The sequence below is a fragment of the Scyliorhinus torazame genome, chromosome 4, assembly GCF_047496885.1.
Source record: "Scyliorhinus torazame isolate Kashiwa2021f chromosome 4, sScyTor2.1, whole genome shotgun sequence".
Taxonomy (NCBI): Eukaryota; Metazoa; Chordata; class Chondrichthyes; order Carcharhiniformes; family Scyliorhinidae; genus Scyliorhinus; species Scyliorhinus torazame.
Window position 1 is genome coordinate 236279889 of NC_092710.1, and position 14281 is coordinate 236294169.

Consider the following 14281-nt stretch of genomic DNA (forward strand, 5'->3'; position numbering starts at 1 on the left):
GGAACCAATGCAGGAAGTTGGAAGGTAGTAAAACAGGGACAGAAATAAAAGGCAGTAAGGGGGAAAGTGTAAGGCAGAGAAGCCATAGTCAAAAATCAAAAAGGGCGACAGTACAAGGTACAGTGACTGAGAGAGCTCAGTGAATAGGACCAGGAATACTAAAAGAAATAAAACGGGAAGTGAAAACATTAATGGTAAGCGACGCGGCAGGTTGTTACAGGAAGATGTGGGTTCGACGACAAGGAAAATTAGGAGAAAGGTTAAGAGGAAATATAACTTAGGAGAGGTTACTGATCGAGGTGTTAAGATTAAGAACAGAGGTAAAAAAGCCAACATCAGTGTACTTTACCTGAATGCTCGTAGTATTCGGAATAAGGTAAATGAGTTAATGGCGCAAATCATCGTGAATGACTATGATTTAGTGGCCATTACTGAAACATGGTTAAAGGATGGTCACGACTGGGAGTTAAATATCCGAGGGTATCAAACTTTTCGGAAGGACAGAGTGGATGGTAAGGGAGGTGGTGCAGCTCTGTTATTTAAGGATGACATCCGGGCAACAGTAAGGGATGACATCGGTGCTATGGAGGATAAGGTTGAATCCATTTGGGTGGAAATCAGGAATAGTAAGGCGAAAAAGTCACTGATAGGAGTAATCTATAGGCCACCAAATAGTAACATTATGGTGGGGCAGGCAATAAACAAAGAAATAACAGATGCATGTAGAAATGGTACAGCAGTTATCATGGGGGATTTTAATCTACATGTTGATTGGTTTAACCAGGTCGGTCAAGGCAGCCTTGAGGAGGAGTTTATAGAATGTATCCGCGATAGTTTCCTCGAACAGTATGTAATGGAATCTACGAGGGAACAAGCGGTCCTAGATCTGGTCCTGTGTAATGAGACAGGATTGATTCAGGATCTCATAGTTAGGGATCCTCTCGGAAGGAGCGATCACAATATGGTGGAATTTAAAATACAGATGGAGGGTGAGAAGGTAAAATCAAGCATGAGTGTTTTGTGCTTAAACAAAGGAGATTACAATGGGATGAGAGAAGAACTAGCTAAGGTAGACTGGGAGCAAAGATTTTATGGTGAAACAGTTGAGGAACAGTGGAGAACCTTCCAAGTGATTTTTCACAGTGCCCAGCAAAGGTTTACACCAACAAAAAGGAAGGACGGTAAAAAGAGAGAAAATCGACCATGGATATCTAAGGAAATAAGGGAGAGTATCAAATTGAAGGAAAAAACATACAAAGTAGCAAAGATCAGTGGGAGACTAGAGGACTGGGAAATCTTTAGGGGGCAACAGAAAGCTACTAAAAAAGCTATAAAGAAGAGATTATGAGAGTAAACTTGCTCAGAATATAAAAACAGATAGTAAAAGTTTCTACAAATACATAAAACAAAAAAGAGTGGCTAAGGTAAATATTGGTCCTTTAGAGGATGAGAAGGGAGATTTAATAATGGGAGATGAGGAAATGGCTGAGGAACTGAACAGGTTTTTTGGGTCGGTCTTCACAGTGGAAGACACAAATAACATGCCAGTGACTGATGGAAATGAGGCTATGACAGGTGAGGACCTTGAGAGGATTGATATCACCAAGGAGGTAGTGATGGGCAAGCTAATGGGGCTAAAGGTAGACAAGTCTCCTGGCCCTGATGGAATGCATCCCAGAGTGCTAAAAGAGATGGCTAGGGAAATTGCAAATGCACTAGTGATAATTTACCAAAATTCACTAGACTCTGGGGTGGTCCCGGCGGATTGGAAATTAGCAAACGTGACACCACTGTTTAAAAAAGGAGGTAGGCAGAAAGTGGGTAATTATAGGCCAGTGAGCTTAACTTCGTAGTAGGGAAGATGCTGGAATCTATCATCAAGGAAGAAATAGCGAGGCATCTGGATGGAAATTGTCCCATTGGACAGACGCAGCATGGGTTCATAAAGGGCAGTTCGTGCCTAACTAATTTAGTGGAATTTTTTGAGAACATTAACAGTGCGGTAGATAACGGGGAGCCAATGGATGTGGTATATCTGGATTTCCAGAAAGCCTTTGACAAGGTGCCACACAAAAGGTTGTTGCATAAGATAAAGATGCATGGCATTAAGGGGGAAGTAGTAGCATGGATAGAGGATTGGTTAATTAATAGAAAGCAAAGAGTGGGGATTAATGGGTGTTTCTCTGGTTGGCAATCAGTAGCTAGTGGTGTCCCTCAGGGATCAGTGTTGGGCCCACAACTGTTCACAATTTACATAGATGATTTGGAGTTGGGGACCAAGGGCAATGTGTCCAAGTTTGCAGACGACACTAAGATAAGTGGTAAAGCAAAAAGTGCAGAGGATACTGGAAGTCTGCAGAGGGATTTGGATAGGCTAAGTGAATGGGCTAGGGTCTGGCAGATGGAATACAATGTTGACAAATGTGAGGTTATCCATTTTGGTAGGAATAAGAGCAAAAGGGATTATTATTTAAATGATAAAATATTAAAACATGCTGCTGTGTAGAGAGACCTGGGTGTCCTAGTGCATGAGTCGCAGAAAGTTGGTTTTCAGGTGCAACAGGTGATTAAGAAGGCAAATGGAATTTTGTCCTTCATTGCTAGAGGGATGGAGTTTAAGACTAGGGAGGTTATGCTGCAATTGTATAAGGTGTTAGTGAGGCCACACCTGGAGTATTGTGTTCAGTTTTGGTCTCCTTACTTGAGAAAGGACGTACTGGCACTGGAGGGTGTGCAGAGGAGATTCACTAGGTTAATCCCAGAGCTGAAGGGGTTGGATTATGAGGAGAGATTGAGTAGACTGGGACTGTACTCGTTGGAATTTAGAAGGATGAGGGGGGATCTTATAGAAACATATAAGATTATGAAGGGAATAGATAGGATAGATGCGGGCAGGTTGTTTCCACTGGCGGGTGAAAGCAGAACTAGGGGGCATAGCCTCAAAATAAGGGGAAGTAGATTTAGGACTGAGTTTAGGAGGAACTTCTTCACCCAAAGGGTTGTGAATCTATGGAATTCCTTGCCCAGTGAAGCAGTAGAGGCTCCTTCATTAAATGTTTTTAAGATAAAGATAGATAGTTTTTTGAAGAATAAAGGGATTAAGGGTTATGGTGTTCGGGCCGGAAAGTGGAGCTGAGTCCACAAAAGATCAGCCATGATCTCATTGAATGGTGGAGCAGGCTCGAGGGGCCAGATGGCCTACTCCTGCTCCTAGTTCTTATGTTCTTATGTTCTTATGGAGGGAAGATCTTATGAGGAAAGGCTGAGGGACTTGAGGCTGTTTTTGTTAGAGAGAAGAAGGTTAAGAGGTGACTTAATTGAGGCAAAGAAGGTGATCAGAGGATTGGATACGGTGGACAGTGAGAGCTGTCAACAGTAGTTGACTCGCCAACACTAAGGGCATTCAAATTGTCATTGGATAGACATATGGATGATAAGGGAATAGTATAGATGGGCTTTAGAGTGGTTTCACAGGTCGGTGCAACATCGAGGGCCAAAGGGCCTGTACTGTGCTGTAATGTTCTATGTTCTTTGTTCTATGTTCTATGCCTTTTGCAGGGCATTGCCGCTTTAAGTGAGCGGTGCCGCAGTTCGGGCACGTCATGACGTTGACGTCGTTACGCTCCGTGCGTCATCGCACATGCGCAGTGTGGTTTTCGACTGCTTCGTTCTCCCGTTCATGTTGTGCATGCGTGGTGCCCTGGGAAATGCGTGTGAAATGGCCGCTTTCATCAATACCGAGGCACTGCATCCGGGCTATGGCCTGTACACTGTCTGCCTCGTGGGAGGCAAGTTTTTCGTATTCTGCCGATTTGAAATGGGAGTACCGATTTCTCGCATGCTCATGCACTATACACTTCTCGATTGCGACTGGCAGGGTCATGTGCTTAATTTTGAGGAGCTGCTCCCGCAAGGAATCGGAGTGCACCCCAAACACGATCTGATCCCTGACGATGGAATCAGCGGCTTCACCATAATTGCAGGACTGCGCTAATATATGGAGATGAGTTAGAAAGGATTGGAAAGGTTCATCCTTACCCTGAAGGCGTTGCTGGAAGATATAGCGCGCAAAGCTCTCGTTTGTTTTGACTTCACGGTGACTGTCGAACTTCTCCAAAACGGTCTTGAGTCCTGGCCATCGGTAAAATTAAGCGAGTTGAAAATCTGGATGGCTTGGTCCCCCGCTTGATAGGAGCAGCCCGATTTTCCTGTCATCGGATGCATCCCGAGGTCTGAGGCCTCAATGTAGAGAAGGAACCTTTGCTTGAAGACCCGCCAGTTGGCGCCGAGATTGTCGGAGATCCGCAGCTGTGGAGGGGCTTGGATCTTCTCCATGCCGCTGGAAGGCACTTGCTGGTCGGCACGGAATCACTCGATGTTAGTTGAATACTCTTTATTGAACTTGTTAAGCATTGCACACAGTTCGCTATGGGTTTGACACTCTACTAATCTAAGCGTGCTTACTATAACTAACTAGACCAGACTAGCTCTGAGCCATGTGTATTAGGTGCTAACTGATATATACACACTGACTGTCACTACAGTTGTCACCTGTGGAAAGAGGCAGAGTGTTGATGCCTCGTGTGTTTTATAGTGGGAGACCACCTTCTAGTGTTCTGCCTGGTGATTGGTTGTGTTCTGTCATGTGTGTTGATTGGCTGTACTGGGTGTCCGTCACTGCCTGTCTGTATCTCATTATGTGCATGAGTGCAGATCATGACAGGACCGAATCGAAATTAGCTCCCCTCTAACAACCGCCTTCAGAGCTTCCCAAACCGTCGCTGCAGATACCACCCCGGTAATTCTGGATGGACTTATTCACCCGCCCGCAGACCACTTCATCCACAAGCAACCCCACATCTAGTCTCCATAACGGACGTTGCCCTCTCTCCTCACTAACCCGCAAATCCACCCAATGCAGGGCATGATCCGACACTGCAATTGCTGAGTATTCTGTCCCCTTCACCTTCGGTATTAGCGCCCTGCTCAGAACAAAAAAGTAAATGCGGGAGTAGACCTTATGGACGTGAGAAAAAAATGAAAACTCCTTCGCCCACAGCCATGTAAACCTCCATGGGTCTATACCCCCCATCTGTACCATAAAGCCCTTCAATTCCTTTGCCGCAGGCGGCCTCACCCCTGACCTGGATATTGACCGGTCCAATTCCGGAACAATGACCTTGTTGAAGTCCCCCCCCCATGATCAGGTTATGTGACTCTGAAGTCCGGGATTTTGCCTTGCACACGCCTCATAAATTCCACGTCCCAGTTCGGAGCACATATATTCACGAGCACCACACGTAGCCTCGCCAACCTTCCACTCACCATTATGTACCTACTCCCCTTATCTGACACAATTCTCCCAGCCTCAAATGCCACTCACTTACGAATCAAAATTGCTACCCCCTTGGTCTTTGAGTCCAGCCCTGAGTGGAACACCTGGCTAACCCATCCCTTCCTCAATCTCGCCTGACCTTAAGATGTGTCTCTTGTAGCATTGCCACATCTGCCTTCAGTTCCCTTAGATGCGCGAACACGCGAGCCCTCTTGACCAGCCCATTCAGTCCTCTCATGTTCCAAGTAATCAGCCTGGACGGGGGGCTTCCACCCCCCCCCGACTAGCTATCACTCTTTTTAGGCCAGCCCCGAGCCCGTGCCCCCCGCTTCCCCGAGTACCGCCCTTCCCTGCCTCCTTCGACCTATTCTACAGGTCCTCCAGCTTCTCCTGCTGACCCCTTCCGCCAAACAGTCTGTCTCCCTATTGTTCGAACGCTTCCCCCACATGAATAAACCTTTTAACAGCATCACATTCCCCAGTGAGTAAACAGCAGCAAAAACAACAAAAAAAGGACGAAATTAACATAAACCAGTGAAAAGACAGTCACTTAACACACAACTTAGTCTCCCGAAGAATAGCTCTAACTTCAAGACCACCCCCCCCCCCCGCATCAAATCCATGCGACAAAGCTCCCTCCAACCATCACCACAGCCCATCATTTCACCCAGAACAACATTAAAAGACATTTTTTCTTTAAAAAACCAGTATTACGAACCACCGCTACAAAACTTCCCTGCAGCTTAAATGTCCTTTCATCGTCTCCAGCTTCTTTTCTTTAATGAATGTCCATACATCGTCCGGCGTCTCAAAATAAAAGTCCTGTTCCACGGAGTCCTGTGCATAACCCACAGCCGTGCTGGGTAAAGCATCCCGAACTTCACCCCCTTCTTAAAGAGCGCCGCTTTTGCCCGATTGAACCCAGCCCGTCTCTTGGCCAACTCCACTCCCAGGTCCTGATAAATACGCAACTCACAGTTCTCCCACTTGCTGCTCCGTTCTTTCTTGGCCCACCGCAAGACGTGTTCCTTATCTGTAAAATGGTGAAAATGTACCACCATGGCCCTCGGCGGGTCATTCGCCCTGGGGTTCCTCGCGAGGGCTCTGTGCGCTCTATCCACCTCCAGGGACTGAGGGAATGCCCCAGCCCCCATTAACTTCTCCAGCATGCCCGTCACATATGCCCTCGCATCCAATCCCTCACTGCCTTCAGGGAGGCCAACAATTCTGAGGTTCTGCCTCCTTTGGCCTATTCTACAGGCCGTCCAGCTTCTCCTGCATCCTCTTCTGGCGGTCGTCCAGCACCTCCACCTTGTTCTCCATCACGGTTATATAGTCCTCCTGGTCGGATAAAGTTTGTTCGATCTCCTGTATCGCTTTCCCCTGGGTCTCCTGATTCAAGACTACTTGATCAATCGAAGCCTTGATCGGATCCAGTGTATCCTTTTTCAGCTTGGCGAAGCAATCCTCAAAAAACTTCGCCAGCTGCTCCATCGACCACTGTGCCGTCTCTCCTCGGCGCTTGCCCACCGCCATGCTGTCCCGCGGGATCAGCTCCACTTGCTTCTCACTGCCAGGGCTGAGTTGTTTCACACGGCCACTTCTGGTCCAATTCCCCATACACCAGAGAGGGAATCCTCCTTATTGTTGCACAGTTCATCGATTTATTTCATAAAATCCAAGAAAAGTCGGGGGAAAAAGTCCGAAAGTCCGTTACAGGCGGGAGCTATCGAATGTGCAACCTACTCCTCCATGGCCGCCGCCAGAAGTGTCAAAATTGTCTCTAACTTTAATAAACATTGTCTAGCAAAGCACAGAGATAGAGCAGCAGCATTTCTATACATTGTTTTCGAGGTACGCCCATGGAAGATGCTGCATTGAAGGGTGGATCACAATGAGGAGCATTTGCCAGTCTCGAGTGCTGCCAAAGAATGTCAGGTTGTATCGAAGAGTTAATACTGCTTCACTTGCATCTCGAACATTGGAAAAGCTGTTCTGTAAGGTTGCTGAAATAAATCTACTTGCACTTAGATTTAGATTTATTGTCACATGTACTGAGGTACAGTGAAAAGTATTGTCCTGCGTACAGTAGTCAGATCGTACCATACATGAAAAACATAGGACATACGTGAGATACACAATGTAAATCCATAGACACAGACATCAGGTGAAGCAGATGGAGAGTAGGGAAGATGCATGGAGAGATTTGTTCAGTTCAGAGGAGGACCATTCAGGAGTCTGGTAGCAGTGGGGCAGACGCTGTTTTTGAATCTGTTAGTGTGTGTTCTCAGACTTTTGTATCTTCTGCCTAATGAAAGAAGTTAGAAGAGCGAATACCCCCTTTGGGAGGGGTTTTTGATTATGCTGCCCGCTTTTTCCAAAACATCAGGAGATATAGACAGAGTCAATGGATCGGAGGCGGATTTGTGTGATGGACTGGGCTGTGTTTGCGACTTGCTGTAGTTTCTTACAGTCTTGGGCCAAGCAGTTGCCTTACCAGGCTGTGATGCAGCCAGATAGGATGTTTTCAATGGTGCATCTGTAAAAATTGGTAAGAGTCAATGTGGACATGCCGAATTCCCTTAGTTTCCTGAGGAAGTATGGGCGCTGTTGTGCTTCCTTGGTCGTAGCGTCGATGTGGGTGGACCAGGACAGATTGTTAGCGATGTGCACACCTAGGAATTTGAAGCTGTCAACCAACTCTACCTCAGCACCATTGATGCAGACAGGGGTGTTTACGATAATTTGCATCCTGAAGTCAATGACTAGCTCCTTAGTTTTGCTGACACTGAGGGAGAGATTGTTGTCGTTGCACGACGCCACTAGGTTTTCTATCTCGCTCCTGTACTCATCGTTGTTTGAGATCCAACTCACTAGGGTTGTGTCATCAGCAAACTTGTAGATGGAGTTGGAGTTGAAATTTGCCACACAGATGTGTATATATAGGGAGTAAAGTAGGGGGCTAAGTAAGCAGCCTTGCGGGGCACCCAGTGTTGAGGACAATCGTGGAGGTGTTGTTGTTTATCCTTACTGATTATAGTCTATGGGTCAGGAAGTTGAGGATCTACTTGCAGAGTGAGAGCCAAGTCCTAGACAAGATCCAGTTATGGTGGTATGCGAATTACAGTAGATCAAGGTATTCTGGGAGTATGGAGTTGGTATGTGTCATGACCAACCTCTCGAAGCACTTCATAATGATAGATGTCAAGGCCACTGGACGATAGTCATTGAGTCACGTTGCCTGGTTTGTCTTTGGCACCGGTATGATGGTGGTCTTCTTGAAGCAGGTAGGAACCTCGGAATGGAGTAGGGACAGGTTGAAGATTTCCATGACACGCCGGCCAGTTGGTCTGCGCAGGATCTGAGTACACAACAGGATTCTATCAAGACCCTTTGCTTTCCGTGGGTTCACTTTCAAGAAGGCCGATCTGACCTCTGATGCTGTGACGGTGGGTATGGTTGTGTCCAAGGCTGCTGAGGCAGTTGACTCCGGTTCGTTGGTTTCCTACTGAAAACGAGCATAGAATGCATTGAATTCATTGGGTTCATCGTGTTCATCGTTTTGCACTAATTTAACAGTGAAATACTATTAAAATCCTTGTAAGACAACGCTGAGTGTAAAGTAGTATCACACAGGAACAATGCCTCACTTTCGAGCAGTTGTTCATTTTTACAAGTGCACAAGAATGCTTAATGTTCACTGGGAACTATTGCTGCTTCGTCACAATGTGTTTTTTTCATACGCAACTGGTACTAACAGCAAGCATGCAGGAAAATCTAGGGTACATGTTGACTCATTTATAGAATGTGGCTGCAAGAATGTGGCACACACACACTTTCTCTCATATTCCTTGTTCTCATAAATGTAATTGTTTTATTTCTTTGCAAGAGAAAGCTGTACTTGACTGAGACCTATGAATCTGGGCTGTTACCCATGGCTGCTTATACAGAGAAGATGCAGGAGATACTGTGGAGGCAATGGAGGAAAAAGAGGAGGATAAAGTCAGAGATCTCCCCCAAACATGTGGTTGATATCATCTGTTCCTTACATACATATAAATGGGAAAAGACCAAGGGTGGGATTCTCCGACCCCCCGCCGGGTCGGAGAATCGCCGGGGGCTGGCGTGAATCCCGCCCCCGCCGGTTGCCGAATTCTCCGGCACCGGATATTCGGTGGGGGTGGGAATCGCGCCGCGCCGGTTGGCGGCCCCCCACCCCCCGCGATTCTCCGGCCCGGATGGGACGAAGTCCCGCCGCTAAAATGCCTGTCCCGCCGGCGTAGATTAAACCACCAACCTTACCGGCGGGTCAAGGCGGCGCGGGCGGGCTCCGGGGTCCTGGGGGGGGCGTGGGGCGATCTGGCCCCGGGGGGTGCCCCCACGGTGGCCTGGCCTGCGATCGGGGTCCACCGATCCACGGGCGGGCCTGTGCCGTGGGGGCACTCTTTTCCTTCCGCCTTCGCCATGGTCTCCACTATGGCAGAGGCGGAAGAGACCCCCTCCACTGCGCATGCGCGGGGATGCCGTGAGCGGCCGCTGACACTCCCGCGCATGCGCCACACGGCAAAGTCAGTTTCGCGCCAGCTGGCGGGGCACCAAAGGCCTTTCCCGCCAGCTGGCAGGGCAGAAATCAGTCCGCCGCGGGCCTAGCCCCTCAAGGTGAGGGCTCGGCCCCTCAAGATGCGGAGGATTCCGCACCTTTGGGGCGGCGTGATGCCGGACTCATTCACGCCGTTTTTGGCGCCCGCGCCAATTGCGGAGAATCTCGCCCCAATTAATTCATCCAACCTACCTCATCCTATTTGTAAATCTATTCTTGGGATGCGAGTGATCCTTGTTAGGGTTTTACTGTCCTTCCCCAGTTGCCCTGTGTACATTAATTGTTTATACAACTGGGTAGTTTGATTGGCCAATACAGAGGCTCATAAATGTCAGTCAAGCAGTGTTGGACTGGAGTCAAATAGCTAAGGATAGCAGATTTCATTCTCTGAATAATATTTAGTTGGTTTATCTAATTGCTTTCATGTTCATTTTGTCCTGATTGTTATAGTGGCCACAAAGATCACGGGGGGGTACATTGTTAGATCTCCCTGTGGGCTATGTGGAGTGTGAACTTCCCTACGCTTCAACCCTGGCCGGTATTCTCTCGGTTGCTGGGCTTGGACCCGTGAGCCATGTCTGTGGCCTTTTCCATTAGGTAAATAAAAGGGTGTGGCTTCGGCAAGATTATTACATTGATGCTCACAAATTACCACACTTAATGAATTCAGTTTCATAATTTGTAATTATGAAATTACACTATTCACAATGCCCTATGCTGCTCTTGTTTGGCCCCTGTTCCGCACTGTATGTTGACTCATTTATAGAATGTGGCTGCAAGAATGTGACCCACACACACATACTTTCTCTTATTTTCCTTGTTCTCATAAATGTCATTGTTTGATTTCTTTGCAAGAGAAAGCTGTACTTGACTGATCAATCACTATTTATGGACGTACCATTGTCAATGTACTCTAGTGATTATTCTTTTGTCTACTATGTACGTACTGTGTACGTTCCCTTGGCCGCAGAAAAATACTTTTCGCTGTCCTTCGGAACATGTGACAATAAATATCAATCAATCTATCAATCAATTAATCAATCAATCAATCATTGTGGAACTTAAAGTAACAGTCCGGATTAGAAGTCCCGTATCATAACTACTTTTCCTACTGGCCCAGAAGGAACCTCAAACAAAAAAAGTTTTCGAAGAATCTCACTCTCCGGGGCTTCTTTGAGTCTGGCTCCTGATCCCAGGAGGTATAACCTTGTGAGAAAACTCTGCATTCAGACCTCAGGCTAAAGTATCACAACAGGCCCGATTAAGTCACTGGAGACCTATCTGTATGTTTCAAAAGTCCCCACTGGTGGATGACCTTGTTTTCAGCATTAAAAATTGCAGTCAGCCAATTCTGGGCAGGAAAGGCGTGGGTATATCCTCCACTCTATTCTAATTGTCTTCAATCCTGTTTTCCATCAGGTAGGGGGTAGAGGGCATTATTCAATAACGGCTAAACTAATCTCCTTTTTAAGTACAACACCCCCACTGCAGCCAGTAATGCAGTTCCAAGTTAAACAATCTCCTGGAAGAGACAGAAACTGTGAGCAAAAATTAAAGAATTATATGTTTTCTTTTCTTATTTTTCATTTCCAGTGGTGTAGTTCTGCAAAGGATTGCGGAGCACACCACGGGTGATTAATTTTCCTTGGGCCACCTGGTTACATGGTTCCCCAGAAAACTTTAATCCTTGCCATGTTACTTAGTGCAACTTTCAATGTTTCGGAATACACTTTTTATACATACTTTCCACTGGGACAGTAGAGAATTGACCACCAGTTACAGACCCAAGTTGACTTTCCTCTTTGTTGACATCAGTAAACATTCACGCTTCAACCCATGTGTTCAAGATTAACTTACAAAGCTGGTGTCTTCAGCCAATCTTATTCAGTTTATTCCCTTAGTGGGCCCCCATGATTTGATACTCTTGGCACACCAGAGACCAAAGTGCATGAGGAGGCAGTGGTGCAGTGGTATTGTCTGGAGTAGCAACCCAGAGACACAGAACAGTGCTGTGGGAAACTGCGTTCAAATCTCACATCCCATGAAAGAATATGAAAATAAACTCACGTACGTACCTCACAGCTCTCTGCATCACCTACTCTTAGCACAGGTATGTTTCAAATCATGGGTATATCAGCTGAAAAGTTGCAGGAGAGAGCACTTTGTAGAGGACAGAATATTGTGCATTGAAAGCTGTGGTCATTTAATGAAGCATCTGGCCTATTAGAAGCTGCAGCCAATGTTCGGCTTGACATGTGGCATACTCTGCAGTCCTAAAAGGTTGGCACCAAAAAAATCTGGTTTTAAAGAAAATATTTATTGGATTGTGGATTTGGGAGGAAAACTCCCTGCTCCTCCCAACCAGAGGGCAGTCACAAGAGTAGGGTACTGATTGGAAAATTCCAGGATACCGGGAAATAGACTCCAGGGTATTGGATGGAAAACTCCAGGGTACCGGATAGAAGAATTGGATGAAAAACCCCAAGATATTTGGTGGAAGACTCCAAGGTATCGGATTAAAAACTCAGGGTATTAGTTTGAAAACACCAGGGTATTGGGTGGAAGACTCCAGGGTACCGAATGAAAGACGCCAGGGTACCGAGTGGAAGGTTCCAGGTTATCAGGTGGAAAACTCAGGGTATTGGTTTGTAAACACCAGGGTACTGGGTGGAAGATTCCAGGGTACCGGTCCCCACAAGCTCTGAGACTGCCTCCCGCTCATCATTTTCCTCAGAAATCACCTGAAGTATGCTCTGCTTGGTGATGAGGTAAAGAAGTCTTTGTGCAGAGATTCATCAAAATGATGGGGAAGTCCTACAAATATCAACTTAACTACCTGCCTAATTGGGAGTGACCGGAAGGAAGATTCCAAGGTAACGGGGCCAAGACTCTATGTACTGGGAGAGAGGATTCCAGGGTTCCAAGACCTAGATAGGGAAGACCAGGGGAGGGGGAATGCGGGGGGAAGAGTCCAGGTTACAGGGTTGAGGGGGGGGGGGGAATCTAAGGGGACCGTGGAAGACTCCAGGGTACCAGGTGGAAGACTCCAGGATATTGGATGGAAAACTCAGGGTATTGGTTTGAAAACACCAGGATATTGGATAGAAGACTCCAGGGTACCAAGTGGAAGACCCCATCTAAGGTGGAACGGTGGCACATTGGTTAGTACTGCTGCCTCACAGCTCCAGGGAACCGACTTCAATTCCGGCCTCGGGTGACTGTCTGTGAAGTTTGCACTCTCTGCCTGTGTTTGCATGGGTTTCATCCCTCTGCTCTGGTTTCGTCCCACAGGCCAAAGATGTGCAGGTTAGGTGGATTGGCCATACAACAACTGCCCCTTAGTGTCGAAGCGATTAGTTGGGGTTACTGGGTTATGGGGATAGGGTGGAGACGTAGGCTTAACTAGTGCTCTTTCCAAGGGCCTGTAGCGACCCGGTGGGTCGCATGGCCTCCTTCTGCACTGTAAATTCTATGATCACCTTTTCGGAACTACCGGGAGCAAGACCCGGGTGCCGGGGGCCTAGTCGAAGAGTGCTGTATTGTGGGGAGACACGAGAATCAAGCTTCCTGGTCAGACCTATTCGGGGCAGATCAGATGGGTTTACTCTTTTGAGGTTTGGTGCTCAACTTGGGGGAGATCGAGGGGATTGTCTCAGAGAATATTTGGTGCTTGACTCGGGGTAGAGCAGGAGGAAGACTGTTTCTGAGGTTGCCATCTCCTGCCATGGGCTTCTTCGATGGACCTCACAGAGGAACGGAAGCCTGGGGCGGTGGGTGGGTGGGCAGCCATCCAGGACTGAAGGCCCTACGCAAATCTGGGGGAAAGGCAGGAGGCATCTAGAGACAGGATATTGACAAGGGCAAAGCTAATGAAAAGACATGTCAGTGATCATTACCACATTACAGCTGAGACTGTTCAGCTGTAACTTCATTAACATGTTATGTCGCAGAGAATACATCCCTGATGGTAAAGCATCACGTGATGTTTAGTGACATCAGCAGAGTATTTACATTGGCCTTGCGGAGTTCTCCACCGTAGATTGTAATAGCAACACCTCTTAATAATCCTTTCATTCAGAGGACGCTGCATACTGTAAGTGAATTAACTCTAAAAGCCGCTGTGGAACTTGCCACATCTATGGAGCTAACAACAAAAGAAGCTTCACAGATAGGGCTGGAGTGAAGATCCACAAAATGGATACCCCAAGGAACAAGGCTGCAAAGGATATAACCATGTCACCGATATGCACAGGTTGGACACCCAGTGGGTAAATGCTGAGTAAAATGAATACATGCGAGAACTGTGGTACGAAGGGCCATAAGAAGGGGAGACAGTGGCGTAGTGG